This window comes from Coffea arabica, chromosome 9e (assembly GCF_036785885.1).
Source record: "Coffea arabica cultivar ET-39 chromosome 9e, Coffea Arabica ET-39 HiFi, whole genome shotgun sequence".
Lineage (NCBI taxonomy): Eukaryota > Viridiplantae > Streptophyta > Magnoliopsida > Gentianales > Rubiaceae > Coffea > Coffea arabica.
In genome coordinates, this window is record NC_092327.1 from 22195090 (window position 1) to 22217184 (window position 22095).

Below are 22095 nucleotides of genomic sequence, written 5' to 3' on the forward strand. Positions count from 1 at the left end.
TGTAATGAGTGAGATACGATTTTTTAAAGATCTCGTATCAAAGCTGAAATTTTCAAAATTTAAGGAAATGGAGTTTTTTGAATTCTCCTTTTCCCCTCGATATCACTTGAATGCTTTACACTTGATTTCAAATATGAAAACTCGATTTCTCTTGTGCTTTAAAAACCCCACTTTTGAGCCTTGATTCGCAAGTAATTTAGGCTCGCTTTTCTGAAATTTTCTTAGATTGTACAAGTGTACAATCATTCGTGATAATTGGGGTTTATACATGATAGTTCACTACTAATTGCTCAGACTCACACGAGGACCTTCAAGAGGATCCCGCGGTGAACGTCTGAACTTCAAGTGACATTTCTTCCTTGTTTACTTGGTGAGTGTCAAGTGCATGATTACTTGAACCCCTGTGAACTTGATACATGCTTACCTGGTACCAACGACTTGAGATTTTGAAAAAATGGAGGCGAGGATGTACTTTATCGCACTCGTTCTCATTTGAAATAAATGATTCATGCTTGACCTGATTTGACTTGCTTGACCTGCCTTGGCTTGCTTTGTGAGAACTCAGAAATTTATGTGTATACTTTGAATTTATTTCATTACGTTTAATCCGTTATTAGAAATATTACATGTAACAAATGAATGGGTAAATTAAATGCCTAATTGAATTCCTATAGAATTGAAAATTTAGAAAAAAAATAAAATAAAATAAAATAAAATAGAAGAAATAAAAGTTCCATCAACTTCAATTATTAAGATTAGAATGAAATGATTTAATCTTAGCTCAAATGTTTTATAAGATCTTAAAATTTATTTATGAACATTAACCTTGTTTTAGAGCTACCAAACCTAATGGATTTTGAAGTAATATTGTTGAATTATGTTGAATGGTTGAATTGGTAATGAGATTAAGACTCATATAATGTTTTAGAAACTCTAAGGTAATTTGTTATGACTATATACACGAAATGGCTCCTAATCACTTAAATTAGTTTTTATAATATTTAAGCGACTATAAAACTTGAGAAGTTAAGGTTGTGAAACAAAATTTAATTCACAAACAACCTAGAGCTTAGTTAGTCCTAAAAAGGAAAATGGAGTATCTATAAGCCATAATTAATACTGGATTGAGAAAGTATATTAGTTTAAACATTATACAAGCTTATAAACTTGAAGATAGGTATTTCATGGTTTAAAAATAATAAAGTCAATAAGTTTTGAAAATAAAATGATAAATAAATATTGAGAATGTTATGGTTGTATTTTAAGGTCAAACTTGATTTTAATAAGTTTAAAGTCGCAAATAAGTTAATTGTGCAAAATATCGGACTATTTGAATTTTGCCAAGTTAAATTAATATTTCTTGATGTAGGTTATTTTATTTCTTTAATATTAATTCCTTGTATTTCAATAGCTAATTTTAAGTGTCAATAACGTTAGGTGTTAACGGGAACCTAGAATTAAGACGAAATCGTTTTAGGTCAAAACTCACTATAATTACGCTTAGGACGTTGTATTTCGATAATTGAATTTTGCAAGGTTAGTATACTAACAGGCATTCGATTTACATTTGGGATAAATTTTGGAGTTAGTTTAGGATTGAGGGCTTAAATAGAAATTCGGATAAGATGTGAAAGGACCAAATTAGCCCTCCACCACCTCGGATTTGCCATGCAACCACCAAAGCTCCATTGGCCAACTCTAAAACACAAACACCTTCACCTCTGCCGGATTGCCTTCCATTCTCCACTCACACACTCCATTCCCTTAAATCTGCGATTGATCTCTATATTTCAGCAACTCCAACATTTCCACAATACCATTCCATTTCACTCCATTCCCTACCTTGGTATCATCGACGAGAGGCAAACAGAGAGAGAGCCGTGCGGGTTGCAAGCTGCAACTTTCCTGTTCTGACCGAGAGAGGGTGAGAGCAAGAGATAACCGTGCGAACTTCATTGCTTCCACCATCACCACCGAGAACTGCCATTTCATTCTTCACCTCAACCAGCCGTGATCAATTCAGTTACAACCATCACCGCTGCAACCACTGAACTCAGACCAACCATCCTCGCGTTTAAGCTTTCTGGTTGCGTGAGTAAGCTCCATTTGAGGTAATTTCTGGATTTAAACTAGTTGATTATGGGTTGATGAAGCTGCTTGTAAGCATGCATGTGGGGTTTGTGCGGTTGGATGACAAATTAAGTTACAAGAAATCTGGTTGTGAAGGAATTGGAATTGCCGAGAGCTTGATCTGGAAATTTCAGCTTTAACCTGTGAATTTGTGATGATCTGAGTTTAATTGTGGGTTTCGCTAGTTAAAAACTGATAGATAGTTAATTATTTGGTGTTGCATGTGAATTGTATGGGTGGAAAATTTTCATTGGAAGCCGGCTGACTGCTGAACCAATTTTCCAGCTTAGTCGATGGAGTTGTTTGGGGAATTGTATGAGTAAATTAGTGTGAAATTTGCTGAAAAGTGTTTGTTTCTCTCTTGGTTGCATGTTTAGCTAACTAAAAAACTGGATGATCAAGCTTTGCATGAGGTTAATTAACCTTGTTTAAGCAAGGAAAAGTGAAGGAATATAAAATCTGGTTTCATGCATGTCAACCGAGAGAGCTTGATGAATTTCTGGTTAGATGGTGATTTTGATGACATCCGAACTTGGTTTTTGGATTAAATCTGGTAGATAGCTGTTGATTTGAACATGCATATAGCTAAAATACGGGCTGCACGTTGGTTTTTAACCGAGAATAATAATATTTGGCTGAAGGGAATTTTTGATAAAAAAAAATATGGAAGTTGGACCTAAGGTGAAGAACCGAGAACTTACATGTTTGTCTTACAGTTTGTGATTCCGGTAAAATGGAAATTTATGTTTGGTAATACATGTAATTTGTTAGTTTTATGTGTTAAGTGAAGTTTAGTTGAAGAAACTAAGGGAAAAGTTGGAATTTTGGGTGAGACAGTGGGAGGAGAGTTACTGGAAATTTTTCCAGGTTGGTCGAATGTAGGAAATGGTGAAGTTTCCAACTATTTTTATGAACTTTGGCCTGGGATTCTTATGTTAAACTGGTATATGTACTGAATATTAACTTGGTTTGGACATGCATGAAAGATTTGAATATGAGTCGTGGATAAAAAAAAAAGAGAAAGAAAAGAAATCTGAATTTTGCGGCCTAGAAAAGGGGTTGAACATTTGATTAGTTTTCCTTCGAATTTTAGCTAAGATTGTCATATTGGATGTTAAAGATTTGCTTGTAGCTTGCTAGTTACCTTTTTGCGTGTTGAGTTGAAGTAAAACTTGAAGAAAATTATGGACAAAGCTCTATAATTAAACTGTTATATTGCTGGATATTGTTCAAGGTTTTTGGCCGATTTGGTTGGGACTTTTGGTGAGTTGATTTGCTGGATTTGTGTATTATTTACTTTAGCTTGGTTTGGACAGATTATAAGCTATACATTTAGTGTTTCTAGCAAGTAAAAGTTGGAGATCTAATGGACATCTTGGATTGAAATTTGCTGGAATTTTCTTGACTATCGCAACAAGAAAAGAAAATCTGAATTTTAGAATTATTTGGGGGTCAAGTTGGCTGTGGTTTTTCTTCTTGTTTTGGATTGAAATCCTGGTTGAATTGTGATTGAAAGCAATTGTTTGATGTCAAGAGCTAATGATTGATGAAGCTCTTGGCCATTTGAGTAAATTTTTGCAAGAGTTTAATTTTGGTGAATTTGTTCATGTGGTTGGCTGAAATGTATTTGGAAGGTCCATGGTTTGTGATTTGGAATTTGTTTTGGATACCTTGGACTTCCTTTGCTGAATTTTGTTTGGAATAAAATCTGTTGAGACCTAGGGCTAATGATTGACGAAGCCCTAGTGAGATTTCTATTTGAAATGTGAGTTTGCTATATTGACAAATCTGAAATATTATGTGCTTGTGAATCGGAATCGTAAGAAATCCGTTTTGGTCCTGTGAACTTGAGAAAGTTTTAAGCAAGTTATTTAAATATATCTTCGCCTAGTATTGAACGATAAAACTTGGTATTGTACGTTAACATTAGAAAGTCCTGTGTAGAAATTTTATAAACTTTGCCGACCCGATATTTCTTCCTTTAGCTTAAACTAACCTTATTACTTTTAGAAAACGATTTCACTAGTTTCTAAAAACCCTAAGTCTTGTTTTACCTCCTTTTCCTTCCTTAAAATTTGTCCCTGGCTAGATGTCTAGAGGAACATTGACAAAATACGAGATTTTAATAATTTTAACAAAAAAAAAAACGTGGAAAACTTGCTCGGCAAGAAAACTTACTTCAAGTAAATTAGATTTAGTTGCACCTCTAGAAAGAAAAGTATTTTTAAGGAAACTATACGGAATATTTTGCTACTTTTACTAGTTTCAGTCTTAAGTGGATTATCGAATTATTTCAAGAAAATAAATTAATTATATACTAGAGAATCTTTTATACTTATAAACCTAGAACTTGGATAGAAAACTTATAGTTCTTAAAACTTGGTTTTCTAGGGATTAGCGAGGACGTGGATTTCGATTCCCAGGTTGATCTGTGACTTCACTCTTGGTGAGTGTCCCTGCCTGTTTTATGACTATTTGGTTAAAGTGCTTTATCGACTCGTTATGTGATAATTGCCAAAAATGATTGCTGATCCATCGAAGTGAGCAGTGTGTACTTTATCACACTAGCTGTTCGAGTGGTGACTTGCTTGAAGTGTTTTCCGTGAATATCTTGCTTGCGCTTGCTAAGTGCTAAATTACTAGGCAGGGGAATGTACCACACCTTAAGGGTGGGAGGGCCTCTTATCCTGACCTGGTAATCAAGTGTTGGACGTAAAGTCGTTGGGTGAATCCCTCGATCAGTCTATAAAAATCAAGTGTTGGACGTAAAGTCGTTGGGTGAAACCCTCGACCAGTCTATAAAAATCAAGTGTCAGACGTAAAGTCGTTGGGTGAATCCCTCGACCAGTGTATAAAAATCAAGGGTTGGACGTAAAGTCGTTGGGTGAATCCCTCGATCAGTCTATAAAAGTCAAGTGTTGGGCGTAAAGTCGTTGGGTGAACCCCTCGACCAGTCTATAAAAATCAAGTGTTGGACGTGAAGTCATTGGGTGAATCCCTCGACCAGTCTATAAGTGTTGGACGTAACGTCGTTGGGTGAATCCCTCGACCAGTCTAAGGTATACTCGAGTATTATCGCTTCCCTATTTGTTTACTTCAGTCGAATCAATACGTGTTAATTGTTTTAATTGATTGCATGTTTTTGGGGCACCACTGAGCTTTAGCTCACCCCACGTTTATTTGTTTTCCTTGACAGGTCCTGGCTCTTGAGCAAGACTCGAAATCTAATTTCACTTTTATGCTTGTAGTTTGAGTTAAACATTGTATCTTTTATTTTGGATTGCCTCTTGAAGCTGGAAAAGTGTAAACCCTGGATTTGTTATTTGGCTATCTTTAAAATGCTGTTATCTTTGAAGTTAATGTGGTTTTAGTTATCAGCCTATTTGGAAGGAGACGGTGTTGTAATAGTTTAGGTTATTCTTCGGAAGGATTTGGGCGAGATTGCTTGCGTGAGTCCTGGCGAGAGCTAGGCAGACGGCCCGCCAACCCTCTGGTTCGTCTTAGGGGGAAGTGGGGCCGCCACATGCTTGACCTGACATGTCTTGACCTGGAAAATATGCTATGGCTGCATATGTCGCTGGAGTGAATCTCCTCGACTCACACATGTTACATGGGGAATGCCCAAACTCATGGCCGACCTTGGGACTCGAGCAGGCATGGGCTTGGTCGGGAACCTCGGTGAACCACGAGAATCACATGATAAGCCTGATCTATTGGAGAGATCTCGCTTGGCATACTCGTGGGATATCGCCTTAGAAATGTCGTGCGGGCCGGGTGTGGGGTATGGTGGATGGACATGAGAAGTAAGTGGAGATCTACGGATTGGAAATATCAACCCGGTTGACGGAGAGTCATCGCGGGAAGATATACGAATGAGACTGGCAAAACAAGTGGAACTTAGCTCCTGAGAGCTATCATATCCTTGACTTGTTTCTATTTACATTTCATTAAAATTGTGAATTACTCGCACTTTATCAATTGACCTGTTATTTGCGCTTGCTAGTTGGACTATGTGCTTGCATGTGTATTCTTGGCCTCACGAGCGTTTTGCTCACCCTGTAGATTTGTTTTCCTTAACAGGATTGGTCTTGGAGTGAACTTGGAGAAACCCCCTTTTGATGTACTTTTGGCTTAGGGTTCCTAATGTATTTTGGGTTAGACCTCTTATTGGTTGTACTTTTGAGAACCTAATGTATGATTGGGATGTTTGATGTATCTGGATGTTGTATATTTTGGGTATTGATGTAAATTTTGGGAATCCGATGTAAGGATTGGATAATTGATATATATATTGTTAAGTTTGAAAGTTTTCCGTATTTTTTTTACTTATATTATCGTGATGGTTGGCATTTCATTACGCTTAAACGGAAATTGCCTTGAGTCCTGGCGAGAGTTGGGCAGGCGTCCCGCGGATACCCTCTGGTTCGCCTTAGGGAGAAGTGGGGGCGTCACAGTTGGTATCAGAGCACTAGGTTAGAGATCTATATGGGAGACCTACTAGATACTCTACCCTTAAGACTTGAGACGGAATAACTTAGTTCTATTTCAAGTGATACTTGGGCAAGTTAGTGACTAAGTTAGGCATGCCGTAAGAGACATCCATGCGAGTTAGTGATTAAGTTTCTAACCCGAAAAGTGTAATTGTTTTGCAGGGATGGAAGATGGAGATGGGACCCCCGCAGCGAATGGGAATGGCCATGCTAATGGTATGTAGAGCCTCCTAGGCCTATTTACTACCGAGCTCTAGGTGGGGGAGCTCGTGTACGCTACTCGCCTGCTAATAGGTATCCTCAGTGTTCGTGTAGGTTGACCTTTGCCTACCCGAACCACCTAGTACTTGCTTTGGACGACAAGCGTCGTCAGTTGGGGAATGCCAACCTAGAGCTACAGGCAAAAGTGGATGAGTTTAGGCAGACGATTAGTGCTCAGGGAGAAAGGATCGCTGAGCTTGAGGAGGTAGTGGAGGGATGTTTGAGGAGGTAGTGGGTATTGATGTAAATTTTGGGAATCCGATGTAAGGATTGGATAATTGATATATATATTGTTAAGTTTGAAAGTTTTCCGCATTTTTTTACTTATATCATCGTGATGGCTGGTATTTCATTATGCTTAAACGGAAATTGCCTTGAGTCCTGGCGAGAGTTGGGCAGGCGTCCCGCGGATACCCTCTGGTTCGCCTTAGGGAGAAGTGGGGGCGTCACAGTTGGTATCAGAGCACTAGGTTAGAGATCTATATGGGAGACCTACTAGATACTCTACCCTTAAGACTTGAGACGGAATAACTTAGTCCTATTTCAAGTGATACTTGGGCAAGTTAGTGACTAAGTTAGGCATGCCGTAAGAGACATCCATGCGAGTTAGTGATTAAGTTTCTAACCCGAAAAGTGTAATTGTTTTGCAGGGATGGAAAATGGAGATGGGACCCCCGCGGCGAATGGGAATGGCCATGCTAATGGTCATGTAGAGCCTCCTAGGCCTATTTACTACCGAGCTCTAGGTGGGGGAGCTCGTGTACGCTACTCGCCTGCTAATAGGTATCCTCAGTGTTCGTGTAGGTTGACCTTTGCCTACCCGAACCACCTAGTACTTGCTTTGGACGACAAGTGTCGTCAGTTGGTGAATGCCAACCTAGAGCTACAGGCAGAGGTGGATGAGTTTAGGCAGACGGTTAGTGCTCAGGGAGAGAGGATCGCTGAGCTTGAGGAGGTAGTGGAGGGCGAGGTGACTACAACTGCAGTTGTTCGTGAGCAGCTCCAGAGTACTAGAGCTCGACTTACTAGATTAGGAGAGGAGATCCGTGATCGGACTTCCGGGATTTTGGCTGATGCTACTAGGCTGGTAGATGAGGTGATGGATGTAGTCCAGAGCCCTGATCAGGAGGAGGATCCTGAGGAGGAGATTCCACCTAGTAGTCCTACTGTGGACTAGGCCCTATTGATTGACCCTCTTTTTACTCTTTTGACCCTTTTGACTGGTACAGTTAGGATTAGCTGGGGTGACGCGAGTACTGAAACTATTGTATTTTGCATGACTGTGTAGCCTTCTTTTGAGACACTTGCTTTTACTTTAATCTTCTGTGGCTAAAAGTACTCTTGTGACACCTGTGTGCTATATTTTTGTGATTTCCCCCATGACTTGCTAATTGTATGGATCTTGACATGTTAATGAATATAAATCATTGTATTTCCAATGTTTTCTTGATTGGTTCTTGTTTTCAACTTTTCTTGCATAATTGATTTATTTCTTGCATCAGACACGTCTAGAATAATGGAAGGACTAAAAAGTGGTCGAGGCCGTGGGCGAGGGACTAGACAAGCCCAACCTCATGGGGATGACCAGGGATCGGCAAATGGACCGACCCAGGGATAGGAAAATGTAGAGGGAAATCAGGTGGCTACTGCCATCAATTGGATGACTGACATCCTAGAACGCTTAACTGATAGGCAAGGTCCTGGACCGCTTAACCAACCTGGGGGACAGGATAGAGGAGACGATAGAGCCTTAGAGAGGTTCTTAAAGTTCAACCCGCCTAAGTTTACTGGTGAACCCGACCCTGAAGTAGCGGAGAATTGGTTGGAGAGAATGACCAATATATTTGCCGCTCTAGACTATTCTGAGGATAGGCGAGTGAATTTCGCTGCATTCTAATTTGAGGGAGTGGTGCGTGTCTGGTGGGATGTGATAAAGGGAAAATGGGAGAGAGCCCAAACCCTTTGGACTTGGGAGAATTTTTGAGAGAGTTTAATGAAAAGTTTCTTCCGCCCTTAATCCAAGAAAAGAGGGAGGATGAATTTATCAAGTTGAAACAAGGAAACCTTAGTGTAGCGGAGTATGAGGGGAAGTTTACTAAGCTTTCTAAGTATGCTCCTGAATTGGTGATCAATGAACGGAGGAGTATTAGACGGTTCGTGCAGGGACTTAATGTAGAAATCCAGGAGGGCTTGGCCGCAGCCCAAATCTCTACATTTACTTAGGCATTAGAGAAAGCGCAAAGGGTTGAAAGTGCAAGGATGCAAGTGAGAGACTTCCACAATAGGAAAAGGAACTTTTCTAGCCATGCTTCTGGACAGGCTAATAAGAATACACAGTCTTCCAAAGTGGGAAGAGGAATGGGAGAAATCCGAACTGTTGGAGATTCGAGGGGAGCTTTATCTAGAGGAGGTCATAGTGGGCCGACCCAAGCTAGGGGACCGCCTTCTACTGGTTCGGCTGTGACCCCTCAAGTCACTTATGGGTACTGCGAAAAACCCAACCACTCAGAGAATGATTGTTGGAGAAAGTCTGGGAAGTGTTTGGCTTGTGGTAGTACGGAGCACCAACTCGCGAACTGTCCAAACAAAATGAAGATGGGATGTAACACTCAGAGACCAGAAAAGTCAACCTCTAAGCAGACCAGTGCCGGAGGAAGTCGACCGAAAGTACCGGCTAGGGTTTATGCACTGGGCTATCAACAGGTTCCTGAGGCGACTGAGGTGGTTGGAGGTACAATTCCAATTTTTCACCGTTTAGTTAGGGTTTTAATTGATCCGGGTGCAACACACTTTTTTATAAACCCTAATTTCATGAGTGGAATAGACTTGAAACCAATTAAGTTACTGTATGACTTGGAGGTTAAAACGGCTACTGGGAACCAAAATCTAATCGCTAACTTGATGTATAGAGATTGTGAAATCTGGATTGGGGAACGAAAATTATTGGCCGATCTAATAGGTTTTGCAATTAAGGGATATGATGTGATCCTAGGAATGGACTGATTAACCTGATACAATGCCCAATTGAACTGTAAGACAAAAATAGTAGAATTGTGCATTCCAGGAGAGGCAACCTTGAAACTGGACGTAAGGGGTAGATTAGCCTCATCTGCACTTATCTTAAGAATCCGAACTAGGAAAATATTTAGTAAAGGGGCTCAGGGATACTTGGCTTTTCTAATCAACACTTCTAGTGATAAAGTGAGATTGAAGGATATGCCTGTAGTGAAGGATTACCCAGATGTCTTTCCTGAAGAGTTAGGGTCCTTACCTCCTGAAAGGGAAATAGCTTTTAAGATTGATGTGACTCCGGGAGTAGCGCCTATCTCTAAGACGCCATATCGGATGGCTCCAGCCGAATTGAAGGAATTGAAATTGCAACTACAGGACTTATTGGAACGGGGCTTTATAAAAGAGAGTGAGTCTCCGTGGGGAGCCCCAGTTTTGTTTGTTAAGAAGAAGGATGGGAGTTTGAAACTGTGTATAGATTACCGAGGCTTGAATGATGTTACTATTAAGAATAAATACCCGTTGCCCCACATTGATGAATTGTTTGACCAATTGCAAGGGGCAATAATATTCTCGAAATTGGATTTGAGACAGGGTTACTATCAATTGAGGATTTTGGAGAAAGATATACCCAAGACTGTTTTTAACTCGAGGTATGGACACTTTGAGTTTGCAGTAATGCCATTTGGATTGACCAATGCACCTGCTGCTTTTATGGATTTGATGCACAGGGTCTTTAAGCCTTATCTAGACCAATTTGTGGTAGTCTTTATTGATGATATTCTGGTGTACGCTAAGAATGTGAAGGATCATGAGAAACACTTGAGAATTGTTTTGCAAACTTTGAGGGAACACCAATTGTATACTAAGTTTAGCAAGTGTGAGTTTTGGTTAACAGAAGTGACTTTCTTGGGACACATAATTTCTAAGGATGGGATTAAAGTAAATCCAGGTAAAGTTGAAGCTGTTTCAAAGTGGAAACGACCGGAAAACCCTACTGAGGTTCGAAGTTTCATTGGACTAGCAGGTTATTACCAAAGGTTTATCCAAGATTTTTCTAGGATTGCTGGACCTATGACTGAGTTGACCAAGAAAAGTGGGAAGTTTATTTGGAGTTCCAAGTGTGAGGAGAGTTTCCAGGAATTTAAAAGACGTTTGACAAGAGCACCTGTGTTAGCTTTACCGAATAGAAAAGACAGCTTTGTGGTCTACACAGATGCTTCTAAGGAAGGTTTAGGATGTGTTTTAATGCAAAATGAGAAAGTGATAGCATATGCATCTAGGAAATTGAAACCGCATGAAGGAAATTATCCGACTCATGACTCGAAGTTAGCAGCGGTGGTGTTTGCTTTAAAAAAATGGAGACATTATTTGTATGGAGTAACGTTTGAGGTTTTTACTGATCATAAGAGTTTTAAGTACTTGTTTTCTCGAAAGGAACTGAATTTAAGGCAACGCAGTCGGATGGAATTTTTGAAAGATTATGATTGCGCGATAAAGTACCATCTAGGGAAGGCCAATGTAGTGGCCGATGCTCTAAGTCGCCAAGTACAAGCGACCGAATTGATGATCAAGGAATTGCACTTGTTAAAGGAAGTTAGTTATTGGAACCCTAGACTTGAGCCGAGAAAAGTAATTCTTGGGAATATTGTAGTAAATTTCACTTTGTTGAAACGTATTAAAGAAACTTAGGAAAAGGACCCTGAAGTGTAAAAGTGGGTGGAAAAAGTTAAAACGGGAGAAAAGTCGGATTTTAACTTGGGAACAAATGGTATTTTGAAGTTTCGGAATCGGATAGTGGTACCATAAGATGAGGGACTTAAGAAGGAAATTTTGGAAGAGGCACACCGCTCGAAATTTACGGTATACCCTGGAGGGAATAAAATGTATCAAGACTTGAAGAGTCTATATTGGTGGGAGAGTATGAAGAAGGAAATTGCCCAATTTGTCCAGACCTGTTTGGTTTGTCAACAGGCTAAAGTTGAACATCAGAGACCATCAGGACTTTTGCAACCTTTAGAGATATCTGATTGGAAGTGGGAGAATATTACTATGGATTTTGTATCGGGATTACCAAAGACACAAAGAGGCCACGATGCTATTTGGGTGATAGTGGATAGATTGACCAAATCGGCTCATTTTCTGCCGATTAATATGAAATACCCATTGGAGAAGTTAGCTAAATTGTACTTGGATGAGATTATCAGGTTACATGGAATACCTGCAAGTATCGTGTCCGATAGAGATCCAAGATTTATTTCAAGGTTCTGGCAAAAGATGCAAGAGGTGTTGGGGACTAAATTGAACTTTAGTACCACTTATCATCCTCAAACCGATGGGCAATCTGAGAGGACAATTCAAGCCCTTGAGGACATGTTGAGGACTTGTGTTCTGGATTTTGGGGAAAGTTGGAGTAATTTTTGACAATGGCGGAATTTGCCTATAATAATAGTTTCCACTCTTCGATTCAAATGGCTCCGTATAAAGCACTTTATAGTCGGAAGTGTAGATCTCCGATTTGTTGGGATAAAGTAGGTGAACGAAAGATATTAGACCCAACTACAGAGTCTTGGATTGAGGAGGCTAATGAGAAAGTAAAATTGGTATGCCAGAGGATTCAAACCGCACAGAGTCGTCAAAAGAGTTATACAGATAATCGGAGGAAGGACTTAGAATTTGCGGTTGGAGATCTAGTATTTCTTAAGATTACACCTCTGAAAATAAGTTTAATGTCTGGTGTGACGACCCCACTTCTCCCAAGGGCGAACCCAAGGGTATCGGCGGGCCGCCTGCCTGGCTCGCGCCAGGACTCAAAACTTAAAGCACTAAAAGCTAGGTAAACAAAAACTAGATAAACCACAAGCATACTATTCACAATAGCCAACTCCGAAAGAGTTCTATTTACATCCCCAAAAGCAGTTAGTCAAAGTACTATATTACATTATGATAACAACCAGTAGAAGGTAGACCCTAAGGAGGGTCCTTATACAAACCACCAAAACAAAAACAAACATCTTAATTGTCCAACTATTACAAGCAAACCTAACTATACTAGTGAATATGCCAAGGAGTTCCCCGTGTCGTCCCCTGCTATGGAAAACAAAGGAAACGGGATAAGCTATATGCTTAGTAAGTAAACAGGGGTAAAACGGTAAATTTCACATTCAACTAAACATATAAAATCCAAATATTTCACATCAATACAGGAATGTAACATCACAATGATAAGATATGGGTTGGCTCCAAAGCTAAGTCGTTTGCCATGCGTGACCTCCTGTCGACACTCCATCGACTATAAATAAGGTCCGTAGAACTCCACTTGTACTCCCACCTAACACCTTATCACCCTCACTGGCCAGTCACATCACAAACTTGCTCGAGCGAACGAAATTCAGCTTGGTTCACAAGCTCGGGTCACAAACTTGGTTCACATACTCAGTGAATCGGATTCACAAACTTGGTGACCTCAGACTAGGTTGGACTGACTTCGACCAAGCCCTGACCGGCTCGAACAGATCACTTTGGAAACTTTGGTGATCTGGTTAACCAACTTTCTGTGCGTATTTTTCTATGAAAATTGATAGAGGAATAACCCTCATATGTTAGTATAATACTGCCAAATTTGGTGCTATTCCGAGTTCATTTCGATGGTCAAACAAAGTCCCAAAGTTTGTAAATTGAACCTGGAAATTTGCCTAACCGTCTCAATTTTTCAGCAACTTTGAGCCACTATATCTTGGTGCTCAAAACTCTGATTCTTGTTCCACTTATTTTGTTTTAAACTTTGATTACAACTCTAATTGAGTTTCAAATCTGAGAGGCTAGTTCAAATTCTGTGAATTTTGCCGAATTTTCAAAATGGGCGAAAAACCAACCTCAAAACTGTCTCGCAAGCCTAAAATAGTAACTTTGAGCCAATTTTTGAATGCCTTCCGTTGGGAATCATGGGAAAGTGTATTCTAGGAACTTTTAGTACTTTGGAAGAAGTTTCCAAAGGTACCAAAATTTCCAATTTTGGACTTGTAATGAGTGAGATACGATTTTTCAAAGATCTCATATCAAAGCTGAAATTTTCGAAACTTAAGGAAATGGAGTTTTTCGAATTCTCCTTTTCCCTTCGATATCACTTGAATGTTTTACACTTGATTTCAAAGATGAAAACTCGATTTCTCTTGTACTTTAAAAACCCCACTTTTGAGTCTTGATTCGCGAGTAATTTAGGCTCGCTTTCTGAAATTTTCTTAGATTGTACAAGTGCACAATCATTCGTGATAATTGGGGTTTATACATGATAGTTCACTATTAATTGCTTAGGCTCGCACGAGGACCTTCAAGAGGATCCCACGGTGAATGCCTGAACTTCAAGTGACATTTCTTCCTTGTTTACTTGGTGAGTGTCAAGTGCATGATTACTTGAACTCCTGTGAACTTGATACATGCTTACCTGTTACCAATGACTTGAGATTTTGAAAAAATGGAGGCGAGGGTGTACTTTATCACACTCATTCTCATTTGAAATAAATGATTCATGCTTGACCTGACATGACTTGCTTGACCTGCCTTGGCTTGCTTGACCTGACATATCTTGACCTGGAAAATATGCTATGGTTGCATATGTCGTTGGAGTGAATCTCCTCGACTCACACATGTTACATGGGGGATGCCCAAACTCATAGGCCGACCTTTGGACTCGAGCCAACATGGGCTTGGGCGAAAACCTCGGTGAGCCATGAGAATCACATGATAAGCTTGATCTATTGGAGAGATCTCGCTTGGCATACTCGTGGGGTATCGCCTTATAAATGTCGTGCGGGCCGTGTTAATTCTTGGTATTAATCACCTACCAAACCCTTCTTGGATGTTTCTTAGACATTGTCTACACAAATGGACCGTGTTTGAGGAGATTTCATTGGCAAAATGTTTAGAAAAGGAAAATTTACGTACGAGGCAGATTTGCCTTGGAAATTCTTGGAACTTTAGTGGCTTTGTTAACAGACCTTCCGTACGAATTTTTGCATGAAATTTGATAGAGGAATAGCTGTTATATGGTAGGGTAATACTACCAAATTGGGTGTCATTCCAAGTCCTTCTCGATGCCCAACAAATGTCCCAAAGTCTGCTTTTCAAATCTGAAAAACTTTTTCTTTTCTCTTGGCCGAATGGTCAAATCTGATTTGGGGAGTTATATTTCAAAAATTGTGATGTCCATTACATTTAAATTGCTTAGTGGATGTTTATGGACTCTTGGTTTAAAAAATGGAGTGATTTAGAACTGATTTCATTGCACAAAACGTTTGCAAGCAAAAGAAAAGTGAGAAGGCAGATTAGCCTTGTAATATTTCTTGAACTTTGGTTATTTTAATGACTGCCTTCCCGTGGGAATTTTTGCATGAAACTTGGTAGAAATGTTGTTCATACATGGAGGATTTAGTGTACCAATTTTGGTGTATTTCTAATGCCAAATCGATGGCCAAATGATGTTTCAAAGATAGTCTTTAAATCTGGAAAATGACTGAACAGTTTTCAAAATGTGACCAACTTTGGACTGATGTCTCTCGATACTCAAAACTCCGATTCCTATTCCGCCTATTATGTTTTAAAGTTTGATTGTAACTCTAATTGAGTTCCAAATTTTAGAGCTAGTTCGCATTGTGTGAATTTTGCCGAATTTCCAAACTTTGCCGAAAATCAACCCAAAACTGTCTTAATGGTCCAAAACAGCCACTTTGAGCCACATTTCGAATGTCATCCATTTGGAATCATGGAAAAGTGTCTTCTAGGAACTTTTAGTACTTTGGAAGTAGTTTCCAACGGTACCAAATTTTCCAATTTTGCACTTACCGAGAGTGAGATACAATTTTTCAAAGACCACTTGATAAATTTGAAATTTCCGAACTTAAGGGAAATTGAGGGTTTCGAACTCTCCATTTTCCTTCCATATCACTCGACCGTTCCGCACTGGACTTTAAAGATACAAATCAGATTTCTCTTGTACTTTTAAAACCCCACTTTTGAGGCTCGATTTATGAATAATTAAGACTCGCATTTGTGAAATTTTCTTAGATTGTACTCTAGTACAATTTTCTTCAATAAATGTGGTTTCTAAGTAGTAGTTCGTTATTAATTGTTCAGGCACACAAGAGGACCTTCAAGAGGATCCTACGGTGGACGCTTAAACCCTCAAGAGGGCATTACTTCTTTGTTTACTTGGTGAGTGTCAAGTGCATGAATATTTGGAAATTATGTGAATTGCTCAATATGAAATGGATGGGTTATAACAGCTGAGTCGAGCGTGTACTTTATCGAATGTGTTCTCAATAAAATGAATTGTAATTGAATTGTCTGAATTGAATTGCATTATATGCTATGACTGTATATGTCGTTGGAGTGAATCTCATTGATTCATAATTGAACTGTATGACTGCCGATTGGAGTGCGCTCATCGGCCTATAATGGTATTTGTCGACTGGACTGAATGTCATCAACCCTTACAATTATAATCGTATAATCGGGTCTCTGAGCAATAGCATGTACCGCACCGATTCGGGTAAGAGGTACCTCTCATGTCGGCTCAAAACCCTAAATAAATGATCGGTTCTCTAAGCGATAGCATGTACCACATCGATTCGGGTGGGAGGTACCTCTCATGTCGTCTCAGAACCATAAACCTTTCTAAGTCGATTGGAGCGATGTCTCATCGACTACTGGGCGATAGTATGTACCACACCGATTCGGGTGGGAGGTACCTCTCATTCGACTCAGAACTATAAGCAAAGCATAAGTCGATTGGAGCGATGTCTCATCGACCACTGAGCGATAGTTTGTACGACACCGATTCGGGTGGGAGGTACCTCTCATTCGACTCAGAACCATAAATGGAATAAGTAAAGTTCTACGGACTTTTGGATTGAACTTTGTCAAAGCAAGTGGAAATGAGCTCCTAAGAGCTCCCGTATCCTTCTTGAATGTGTTTTGTGAATATTCGGGAATTGCTTGAATGTTACAGCTTTATCTCTCGTACCAACTTTATTGCTACTTGAATTACCTGCTTGCATGATTTTTCTTGGCCTCACTGAGCGTCAGCTCATCCCATTAGTTTTGTTTTCCTTAATAGGAGCCGAAATGGAAGGGATTATGGAGAGGTCAATTTGATGGCCCTTTTGATTAGAATTTTGAATGTATTTGTTTAGACAACTTTTGGAAGCTGTATATTTTGGGAATGTAAGATATTTTTGGTAGCTTATGATGTAAGACTTGAACGATTATTAAGGAATTGACCTTCCTTCATATCTTCGACTTGTAGTATCGATTGGTTATTCTTAAGTTTGAATTGAATTGTACTGAGTCCTGGCGAGAGTTGGGCAGGCATCCCGGGGATACCCTTGGGTTCGCCCTTGGGAGAAGTGGGGGTGTCACAAAGCATCTAGGAGTTGGAACATCCGATTCGATGAGACAATCAAAGAGTTTGGGTTTCTCAAGAATCCGGATGAACCTTGTGTATACAAGAAGGTTAGTGAGAGTTCAATCGTTTTCCTTATACTATATGTGGATGACATATTAATAATGGGAAACGGTATACCAATGTTACAATCGGTAAAGGGCTGGTTGTCAAAGAACTTTTCCATGAAAGATTTAGGAGAAGCAACCTATATATTAGGCATTAAGATCAATAGAGATAGATCTAAAAGGCTGCTTGGTCTTTCACAATCTACATACATAGATAAAGTGTTAAAAAGGTTTAGCATGTGACGACCCCACCTAGGGTTTAGCGAGTCGCCTGCCCAACTCTCGCCAGGACTCACTCACTCGAAGCTCGAGAAAATAACGTACATCCATAGAAAATAAGTACCACAACAAGTTCAAACTTAATATATACATTGATGCTCAACCCAGATACAAGGCTCTACACACCAAAATACTTTAAAATGTTTACAATTCAAGTACAAACAACTCTACTCGGGTGCTAGCGCGAGTACAACTTAAAAATTCAAAACAACTAGACTACGCTAGTCTTTACAAATCTCGCACCTCGCTCGTACACCCTGTAAGGAAAACAAAACTAATGGAGTGAGCTAAAATTCAGTGATGTTCCAAATAGCAAATTGACCATTAATTAACAGTAAATGTATCATAATAGTGAAATAGCGAACATAACAAGTCAAGAAAATGAACCATATACTTTGGATAGCCAATATTTCACATTCCGTATTTCACATAAAAGGATACAGTTGCCTTTGTAGCTTGATCAAGTAGTAGTTGACACTTCGTCAGCTTTCAAGTAAGGTAACTAGTCCAGTAGTACACCACTTAACTCTAATCTCCGTCCACCGACCATGTGACAGCCCTACCTTCCCCTAAGGAGAACCAAAGGGGTTAGCGGACTGCCTGCCCAGCTCTCGCCAGGACTAACGGTTCAGTTCTGAGCGATCTAATACGTTCCGGAACTTACAAACGGGCGTAAACAAATCAAAATCACAAAAATAAAAAAATGAAACCGGAGTAGGCCATGAATAGTAACCGACACGTCAGAACCCAACCAAACATGAAGCAAATAATTACATGTTGAACTTATGCATATACAATCCAAAGTGGCATACAAAAATTATTCAAAAGTGGATACATGTACAGTTTGCCAAATCCAAAAGAGAAACGGACCCAAAAGTATATTTAGGGTTTCAATCAAGGAGCTATACAAAAGATATGTCCATCTAGCTCAATTCGGCAACCAACTATCAAATCCAGTCCAAAAGTATTTATTTTCCTGTAAGGAAAACAAAAGGGAATAGAGTGAGCTTACGCCCAGTGAGATAATACCACTCAAGCAGCAAAGTTCACATAAGCATAAAGCTTTTCATTCCAATTCATCAAAAGTAAGCAAAGGCACACATCAATAGTGGTGATAAAAGGATACGGGCGGCTCTCAAGAGCCCTTTTCCTCGTTTGCATTCTTGATCGAATCTCATTGACCCTCCGTCAATGTTTAAGAGTAACCAACCGTAGGCTCCACTTTACTTCCATTCCTTCCACCCAACATACCCCTACCGGGCCTGAACTCCAAACAGTAGAAATTTGGTAATACTCGAGTATACCGAAATCAAGAGTCTCACTACTACAAGATTCCATATAACAGTCCCCATGGCTCGTCAATTTTCATGACCAAACCCTCGCCGGCTCGATCCAATCGACTACCAATGGGGTTGAGTTCAGTCGTATCAGTAATGGTCGTTGGATACTCGTCCAAGTGACACCAAATTCATGAACCAATTCAGTATTTCATGTATCATTCAATCATTGCAGTAAAACAGTAGACAGTCATATGAGATTCCAAATAGGTGAGGGCGATCAAGTACACCCTCACTTAATTAAGTTCAACGCAGCAAACAAGCCTTCAAGGCATCAAATTCACATATACCAAAGCCACATTGTAAACAACAAGTGAGTGGTACACTTACCAATCAAGCAAATGATGTTTCATGCACTTCCGCCTAAGAGCGTCTTGCACCACCGTCACATCCTAACATATTCAAATAAGTACAATAAGACTCAATTACAAGTCATAAACCAAGTCCCAATACCACCAAAATAGGCTCCATAAGAATACATAAGCACTAGAGTAAACCAGGAAAATCCAGAAATGGAATAAGCTCTAACCCAAAAAAAATAGTTTTTGACATCATTTTACGGTTTTGGCACCATTGACACTACGATTATCGGATGGATGTACAAGATACACCGTTTCAAAGCTAAGAGATGGAGCTACAATGTTGAAGAAGGCTACTCTGCCCAGTTCCGGGTGTAACCAGGTCAAAAATGCAATATACTAACCCAGAACCGCAAAACACAGGTTCACAAACCACATTCTGGTTCAAACATCATAAGTCAGGCTACCTAAGTCCAAATCAAGTAATTCTAAAGCCATCCGAAAGCTAAGATACACGGCCAACCAATTCTGAAGTATTCCCAACCAAAATAACCAATTACAGAAGCAATTCTCAAGTTCGGGTAAAAATAGGGCAGCAGGGGTAATTCAGTCTTTTCACAAGCTACGTTGCTCCGTTTGACCTGAAATTTTGTAGGCATCTCTAAAATATCATTCCCTACAACTTTAATGTTTTAACCCAAGGCCAATTCGGCCTCTAACTATGAGATACTGTGCCGGGCAGAATGTAGGACATGAAACCCTAGTTTTCCAATTTTCCTTCCAAAACAGAAATTTCCTGCAATTAACCACTTTTTCCACCTTCTAGCTTCCTTAAATATCATTTCCAATCATCATACATGACCACATAATAATAATCATATCAAAACAGAAAAATCACCAATAATTATAAAACTTCACCAATTCAACCAATATCAAGATATAATCCATAAAATTACATCTTAAACTACCACCAATCAAGAATTAAACATCATTAGATGGAGGAGAGGGGTTCCTTCACAACTAACCTTAGCAACACAAGAGAGAGAGCAACTAGTCACCTTAGCTTTCCAAACAACTTCACCAATCACCTCACCAACACTAAGTGAAGAGGTTTTATGGAACAAAAGCAAGTTTAAGTGGTTGTTTTGATGGATTTGAGCTAAATGGAAGCAAGAACTTGGAGAGTTTTCTTTCTTGGAGAGGGCCGGCTTCAAGGAGCTAATTTTTGAGTGATTTTTGGTCAATTTTTGAGTTATTTTAACCAAATGGTAAAAGGGTGAATAGTGTTCAAAAAGCGAAAACTAATCATATGGTGACACTTGTCACCCTAGTTAATGCATCCATATCTCTTTGTTCCCTCTCACATCAATCCACTTGGTAACTTCTAATTATCTCTTAGCACCCGATAATTTAAACCCAGTATCCGAAACCTAACCTAGTTGGCCGAATTTTTCCGAACTTTTCGCCTTAGTGGGTCCCACGTCCGGTATACGCTCTTAATTTCTTAAAACCTAACTAATACTAGAAAACTCACCTAAAAACTATATTTACTCATAAAAATTATCTAGAAACTTTTTGAATACAGAAAATGGAGAAAACATGCCAGTAACCCGAATAAAACCTAGAAACTGGGAAAAATTACGGGTTCTCACAGACCAAGCCCCTTACGGGGCCCGAACTCCACAATAAACACCGGTGGTAATACTCGAGTATACCAATTAGTCGAGGAGATAACACTCCACTCGACATCACTAACTACCTAGGGTTCGTTATCTAATCGACTAGGCCCTTGCCGGCTATACTCGACTAACTAGCAGCAGGGTTCTTGGAATTCCAAACAAGATATAATTCATATGCATGTATATCAATTCAACTGAAATCACTGACCAAGAACAAATCACATTAGGGAAAATGCGATAAAGTACACGCTTGCCCTATCAATCCACTCATATATCATGTAATCACATTGTTCAAGTATTAAACACAAGTGTCAAGTGCAATCAGGTATTTGGAAGCACTCACCAAAAGATGTAGTGCCTCTACGGGTCACGTTTGGGTATTACTCTGTGTTTGGAGTCCAAATCTGCGAGAAAACATTGTTTAAGAGGTATGAAAATTAACTAAGGTTCAAAACTTAAACGTTTCGTTTAACGAGAATCAAGTAATTGAAACTTATTTGGAGAATATTTGTAAACTCATGCACGCCCTTAAACTTTGAAACTTTGAAGTAGTTAGACTTTGAAAGCTCCATTTGAGTCGAAGTGACTAGGAAAACGTATTCTTTTTAGTCATTACTTTCACTTTCCAAGGGTACAAGTTTTGGCCAAATTCTAACTTATATACCTCTATAAAAGAAAGCTTGAATACCCTAGACGATTCAAGTGAAACTCGCTCTCAATTCCTACTCAAGTCGCGTGTACATCTCTTAGCCCTCGAGTGAAAAGTTGGGCAGCGCGCCCTTTGTGTTTACCTATTTTTCAGCCATTTATGGCTTCATTATTTTTCTCAAGTCAGCCCCACATTACACACAAGAAATGTCACCACTATAGCCTTCAATTAGGCTCCAAAATCATTCAATTACATCACAAGTCCAATAATATTACCAAAAATCAGTTTTGAAGCCCAAAAGATTAACTAGCAGATTTGACAACTTATAGTATTTTGGTAAACTATGCTTATCAGATTAAGGCACACTTTATACCGATTCGAATCTAAGATAAAGCGCTACAACTTATATGAAGACAACTCCACCCAGTTCACAGTTGATCTAGGTCGAATTTGCAA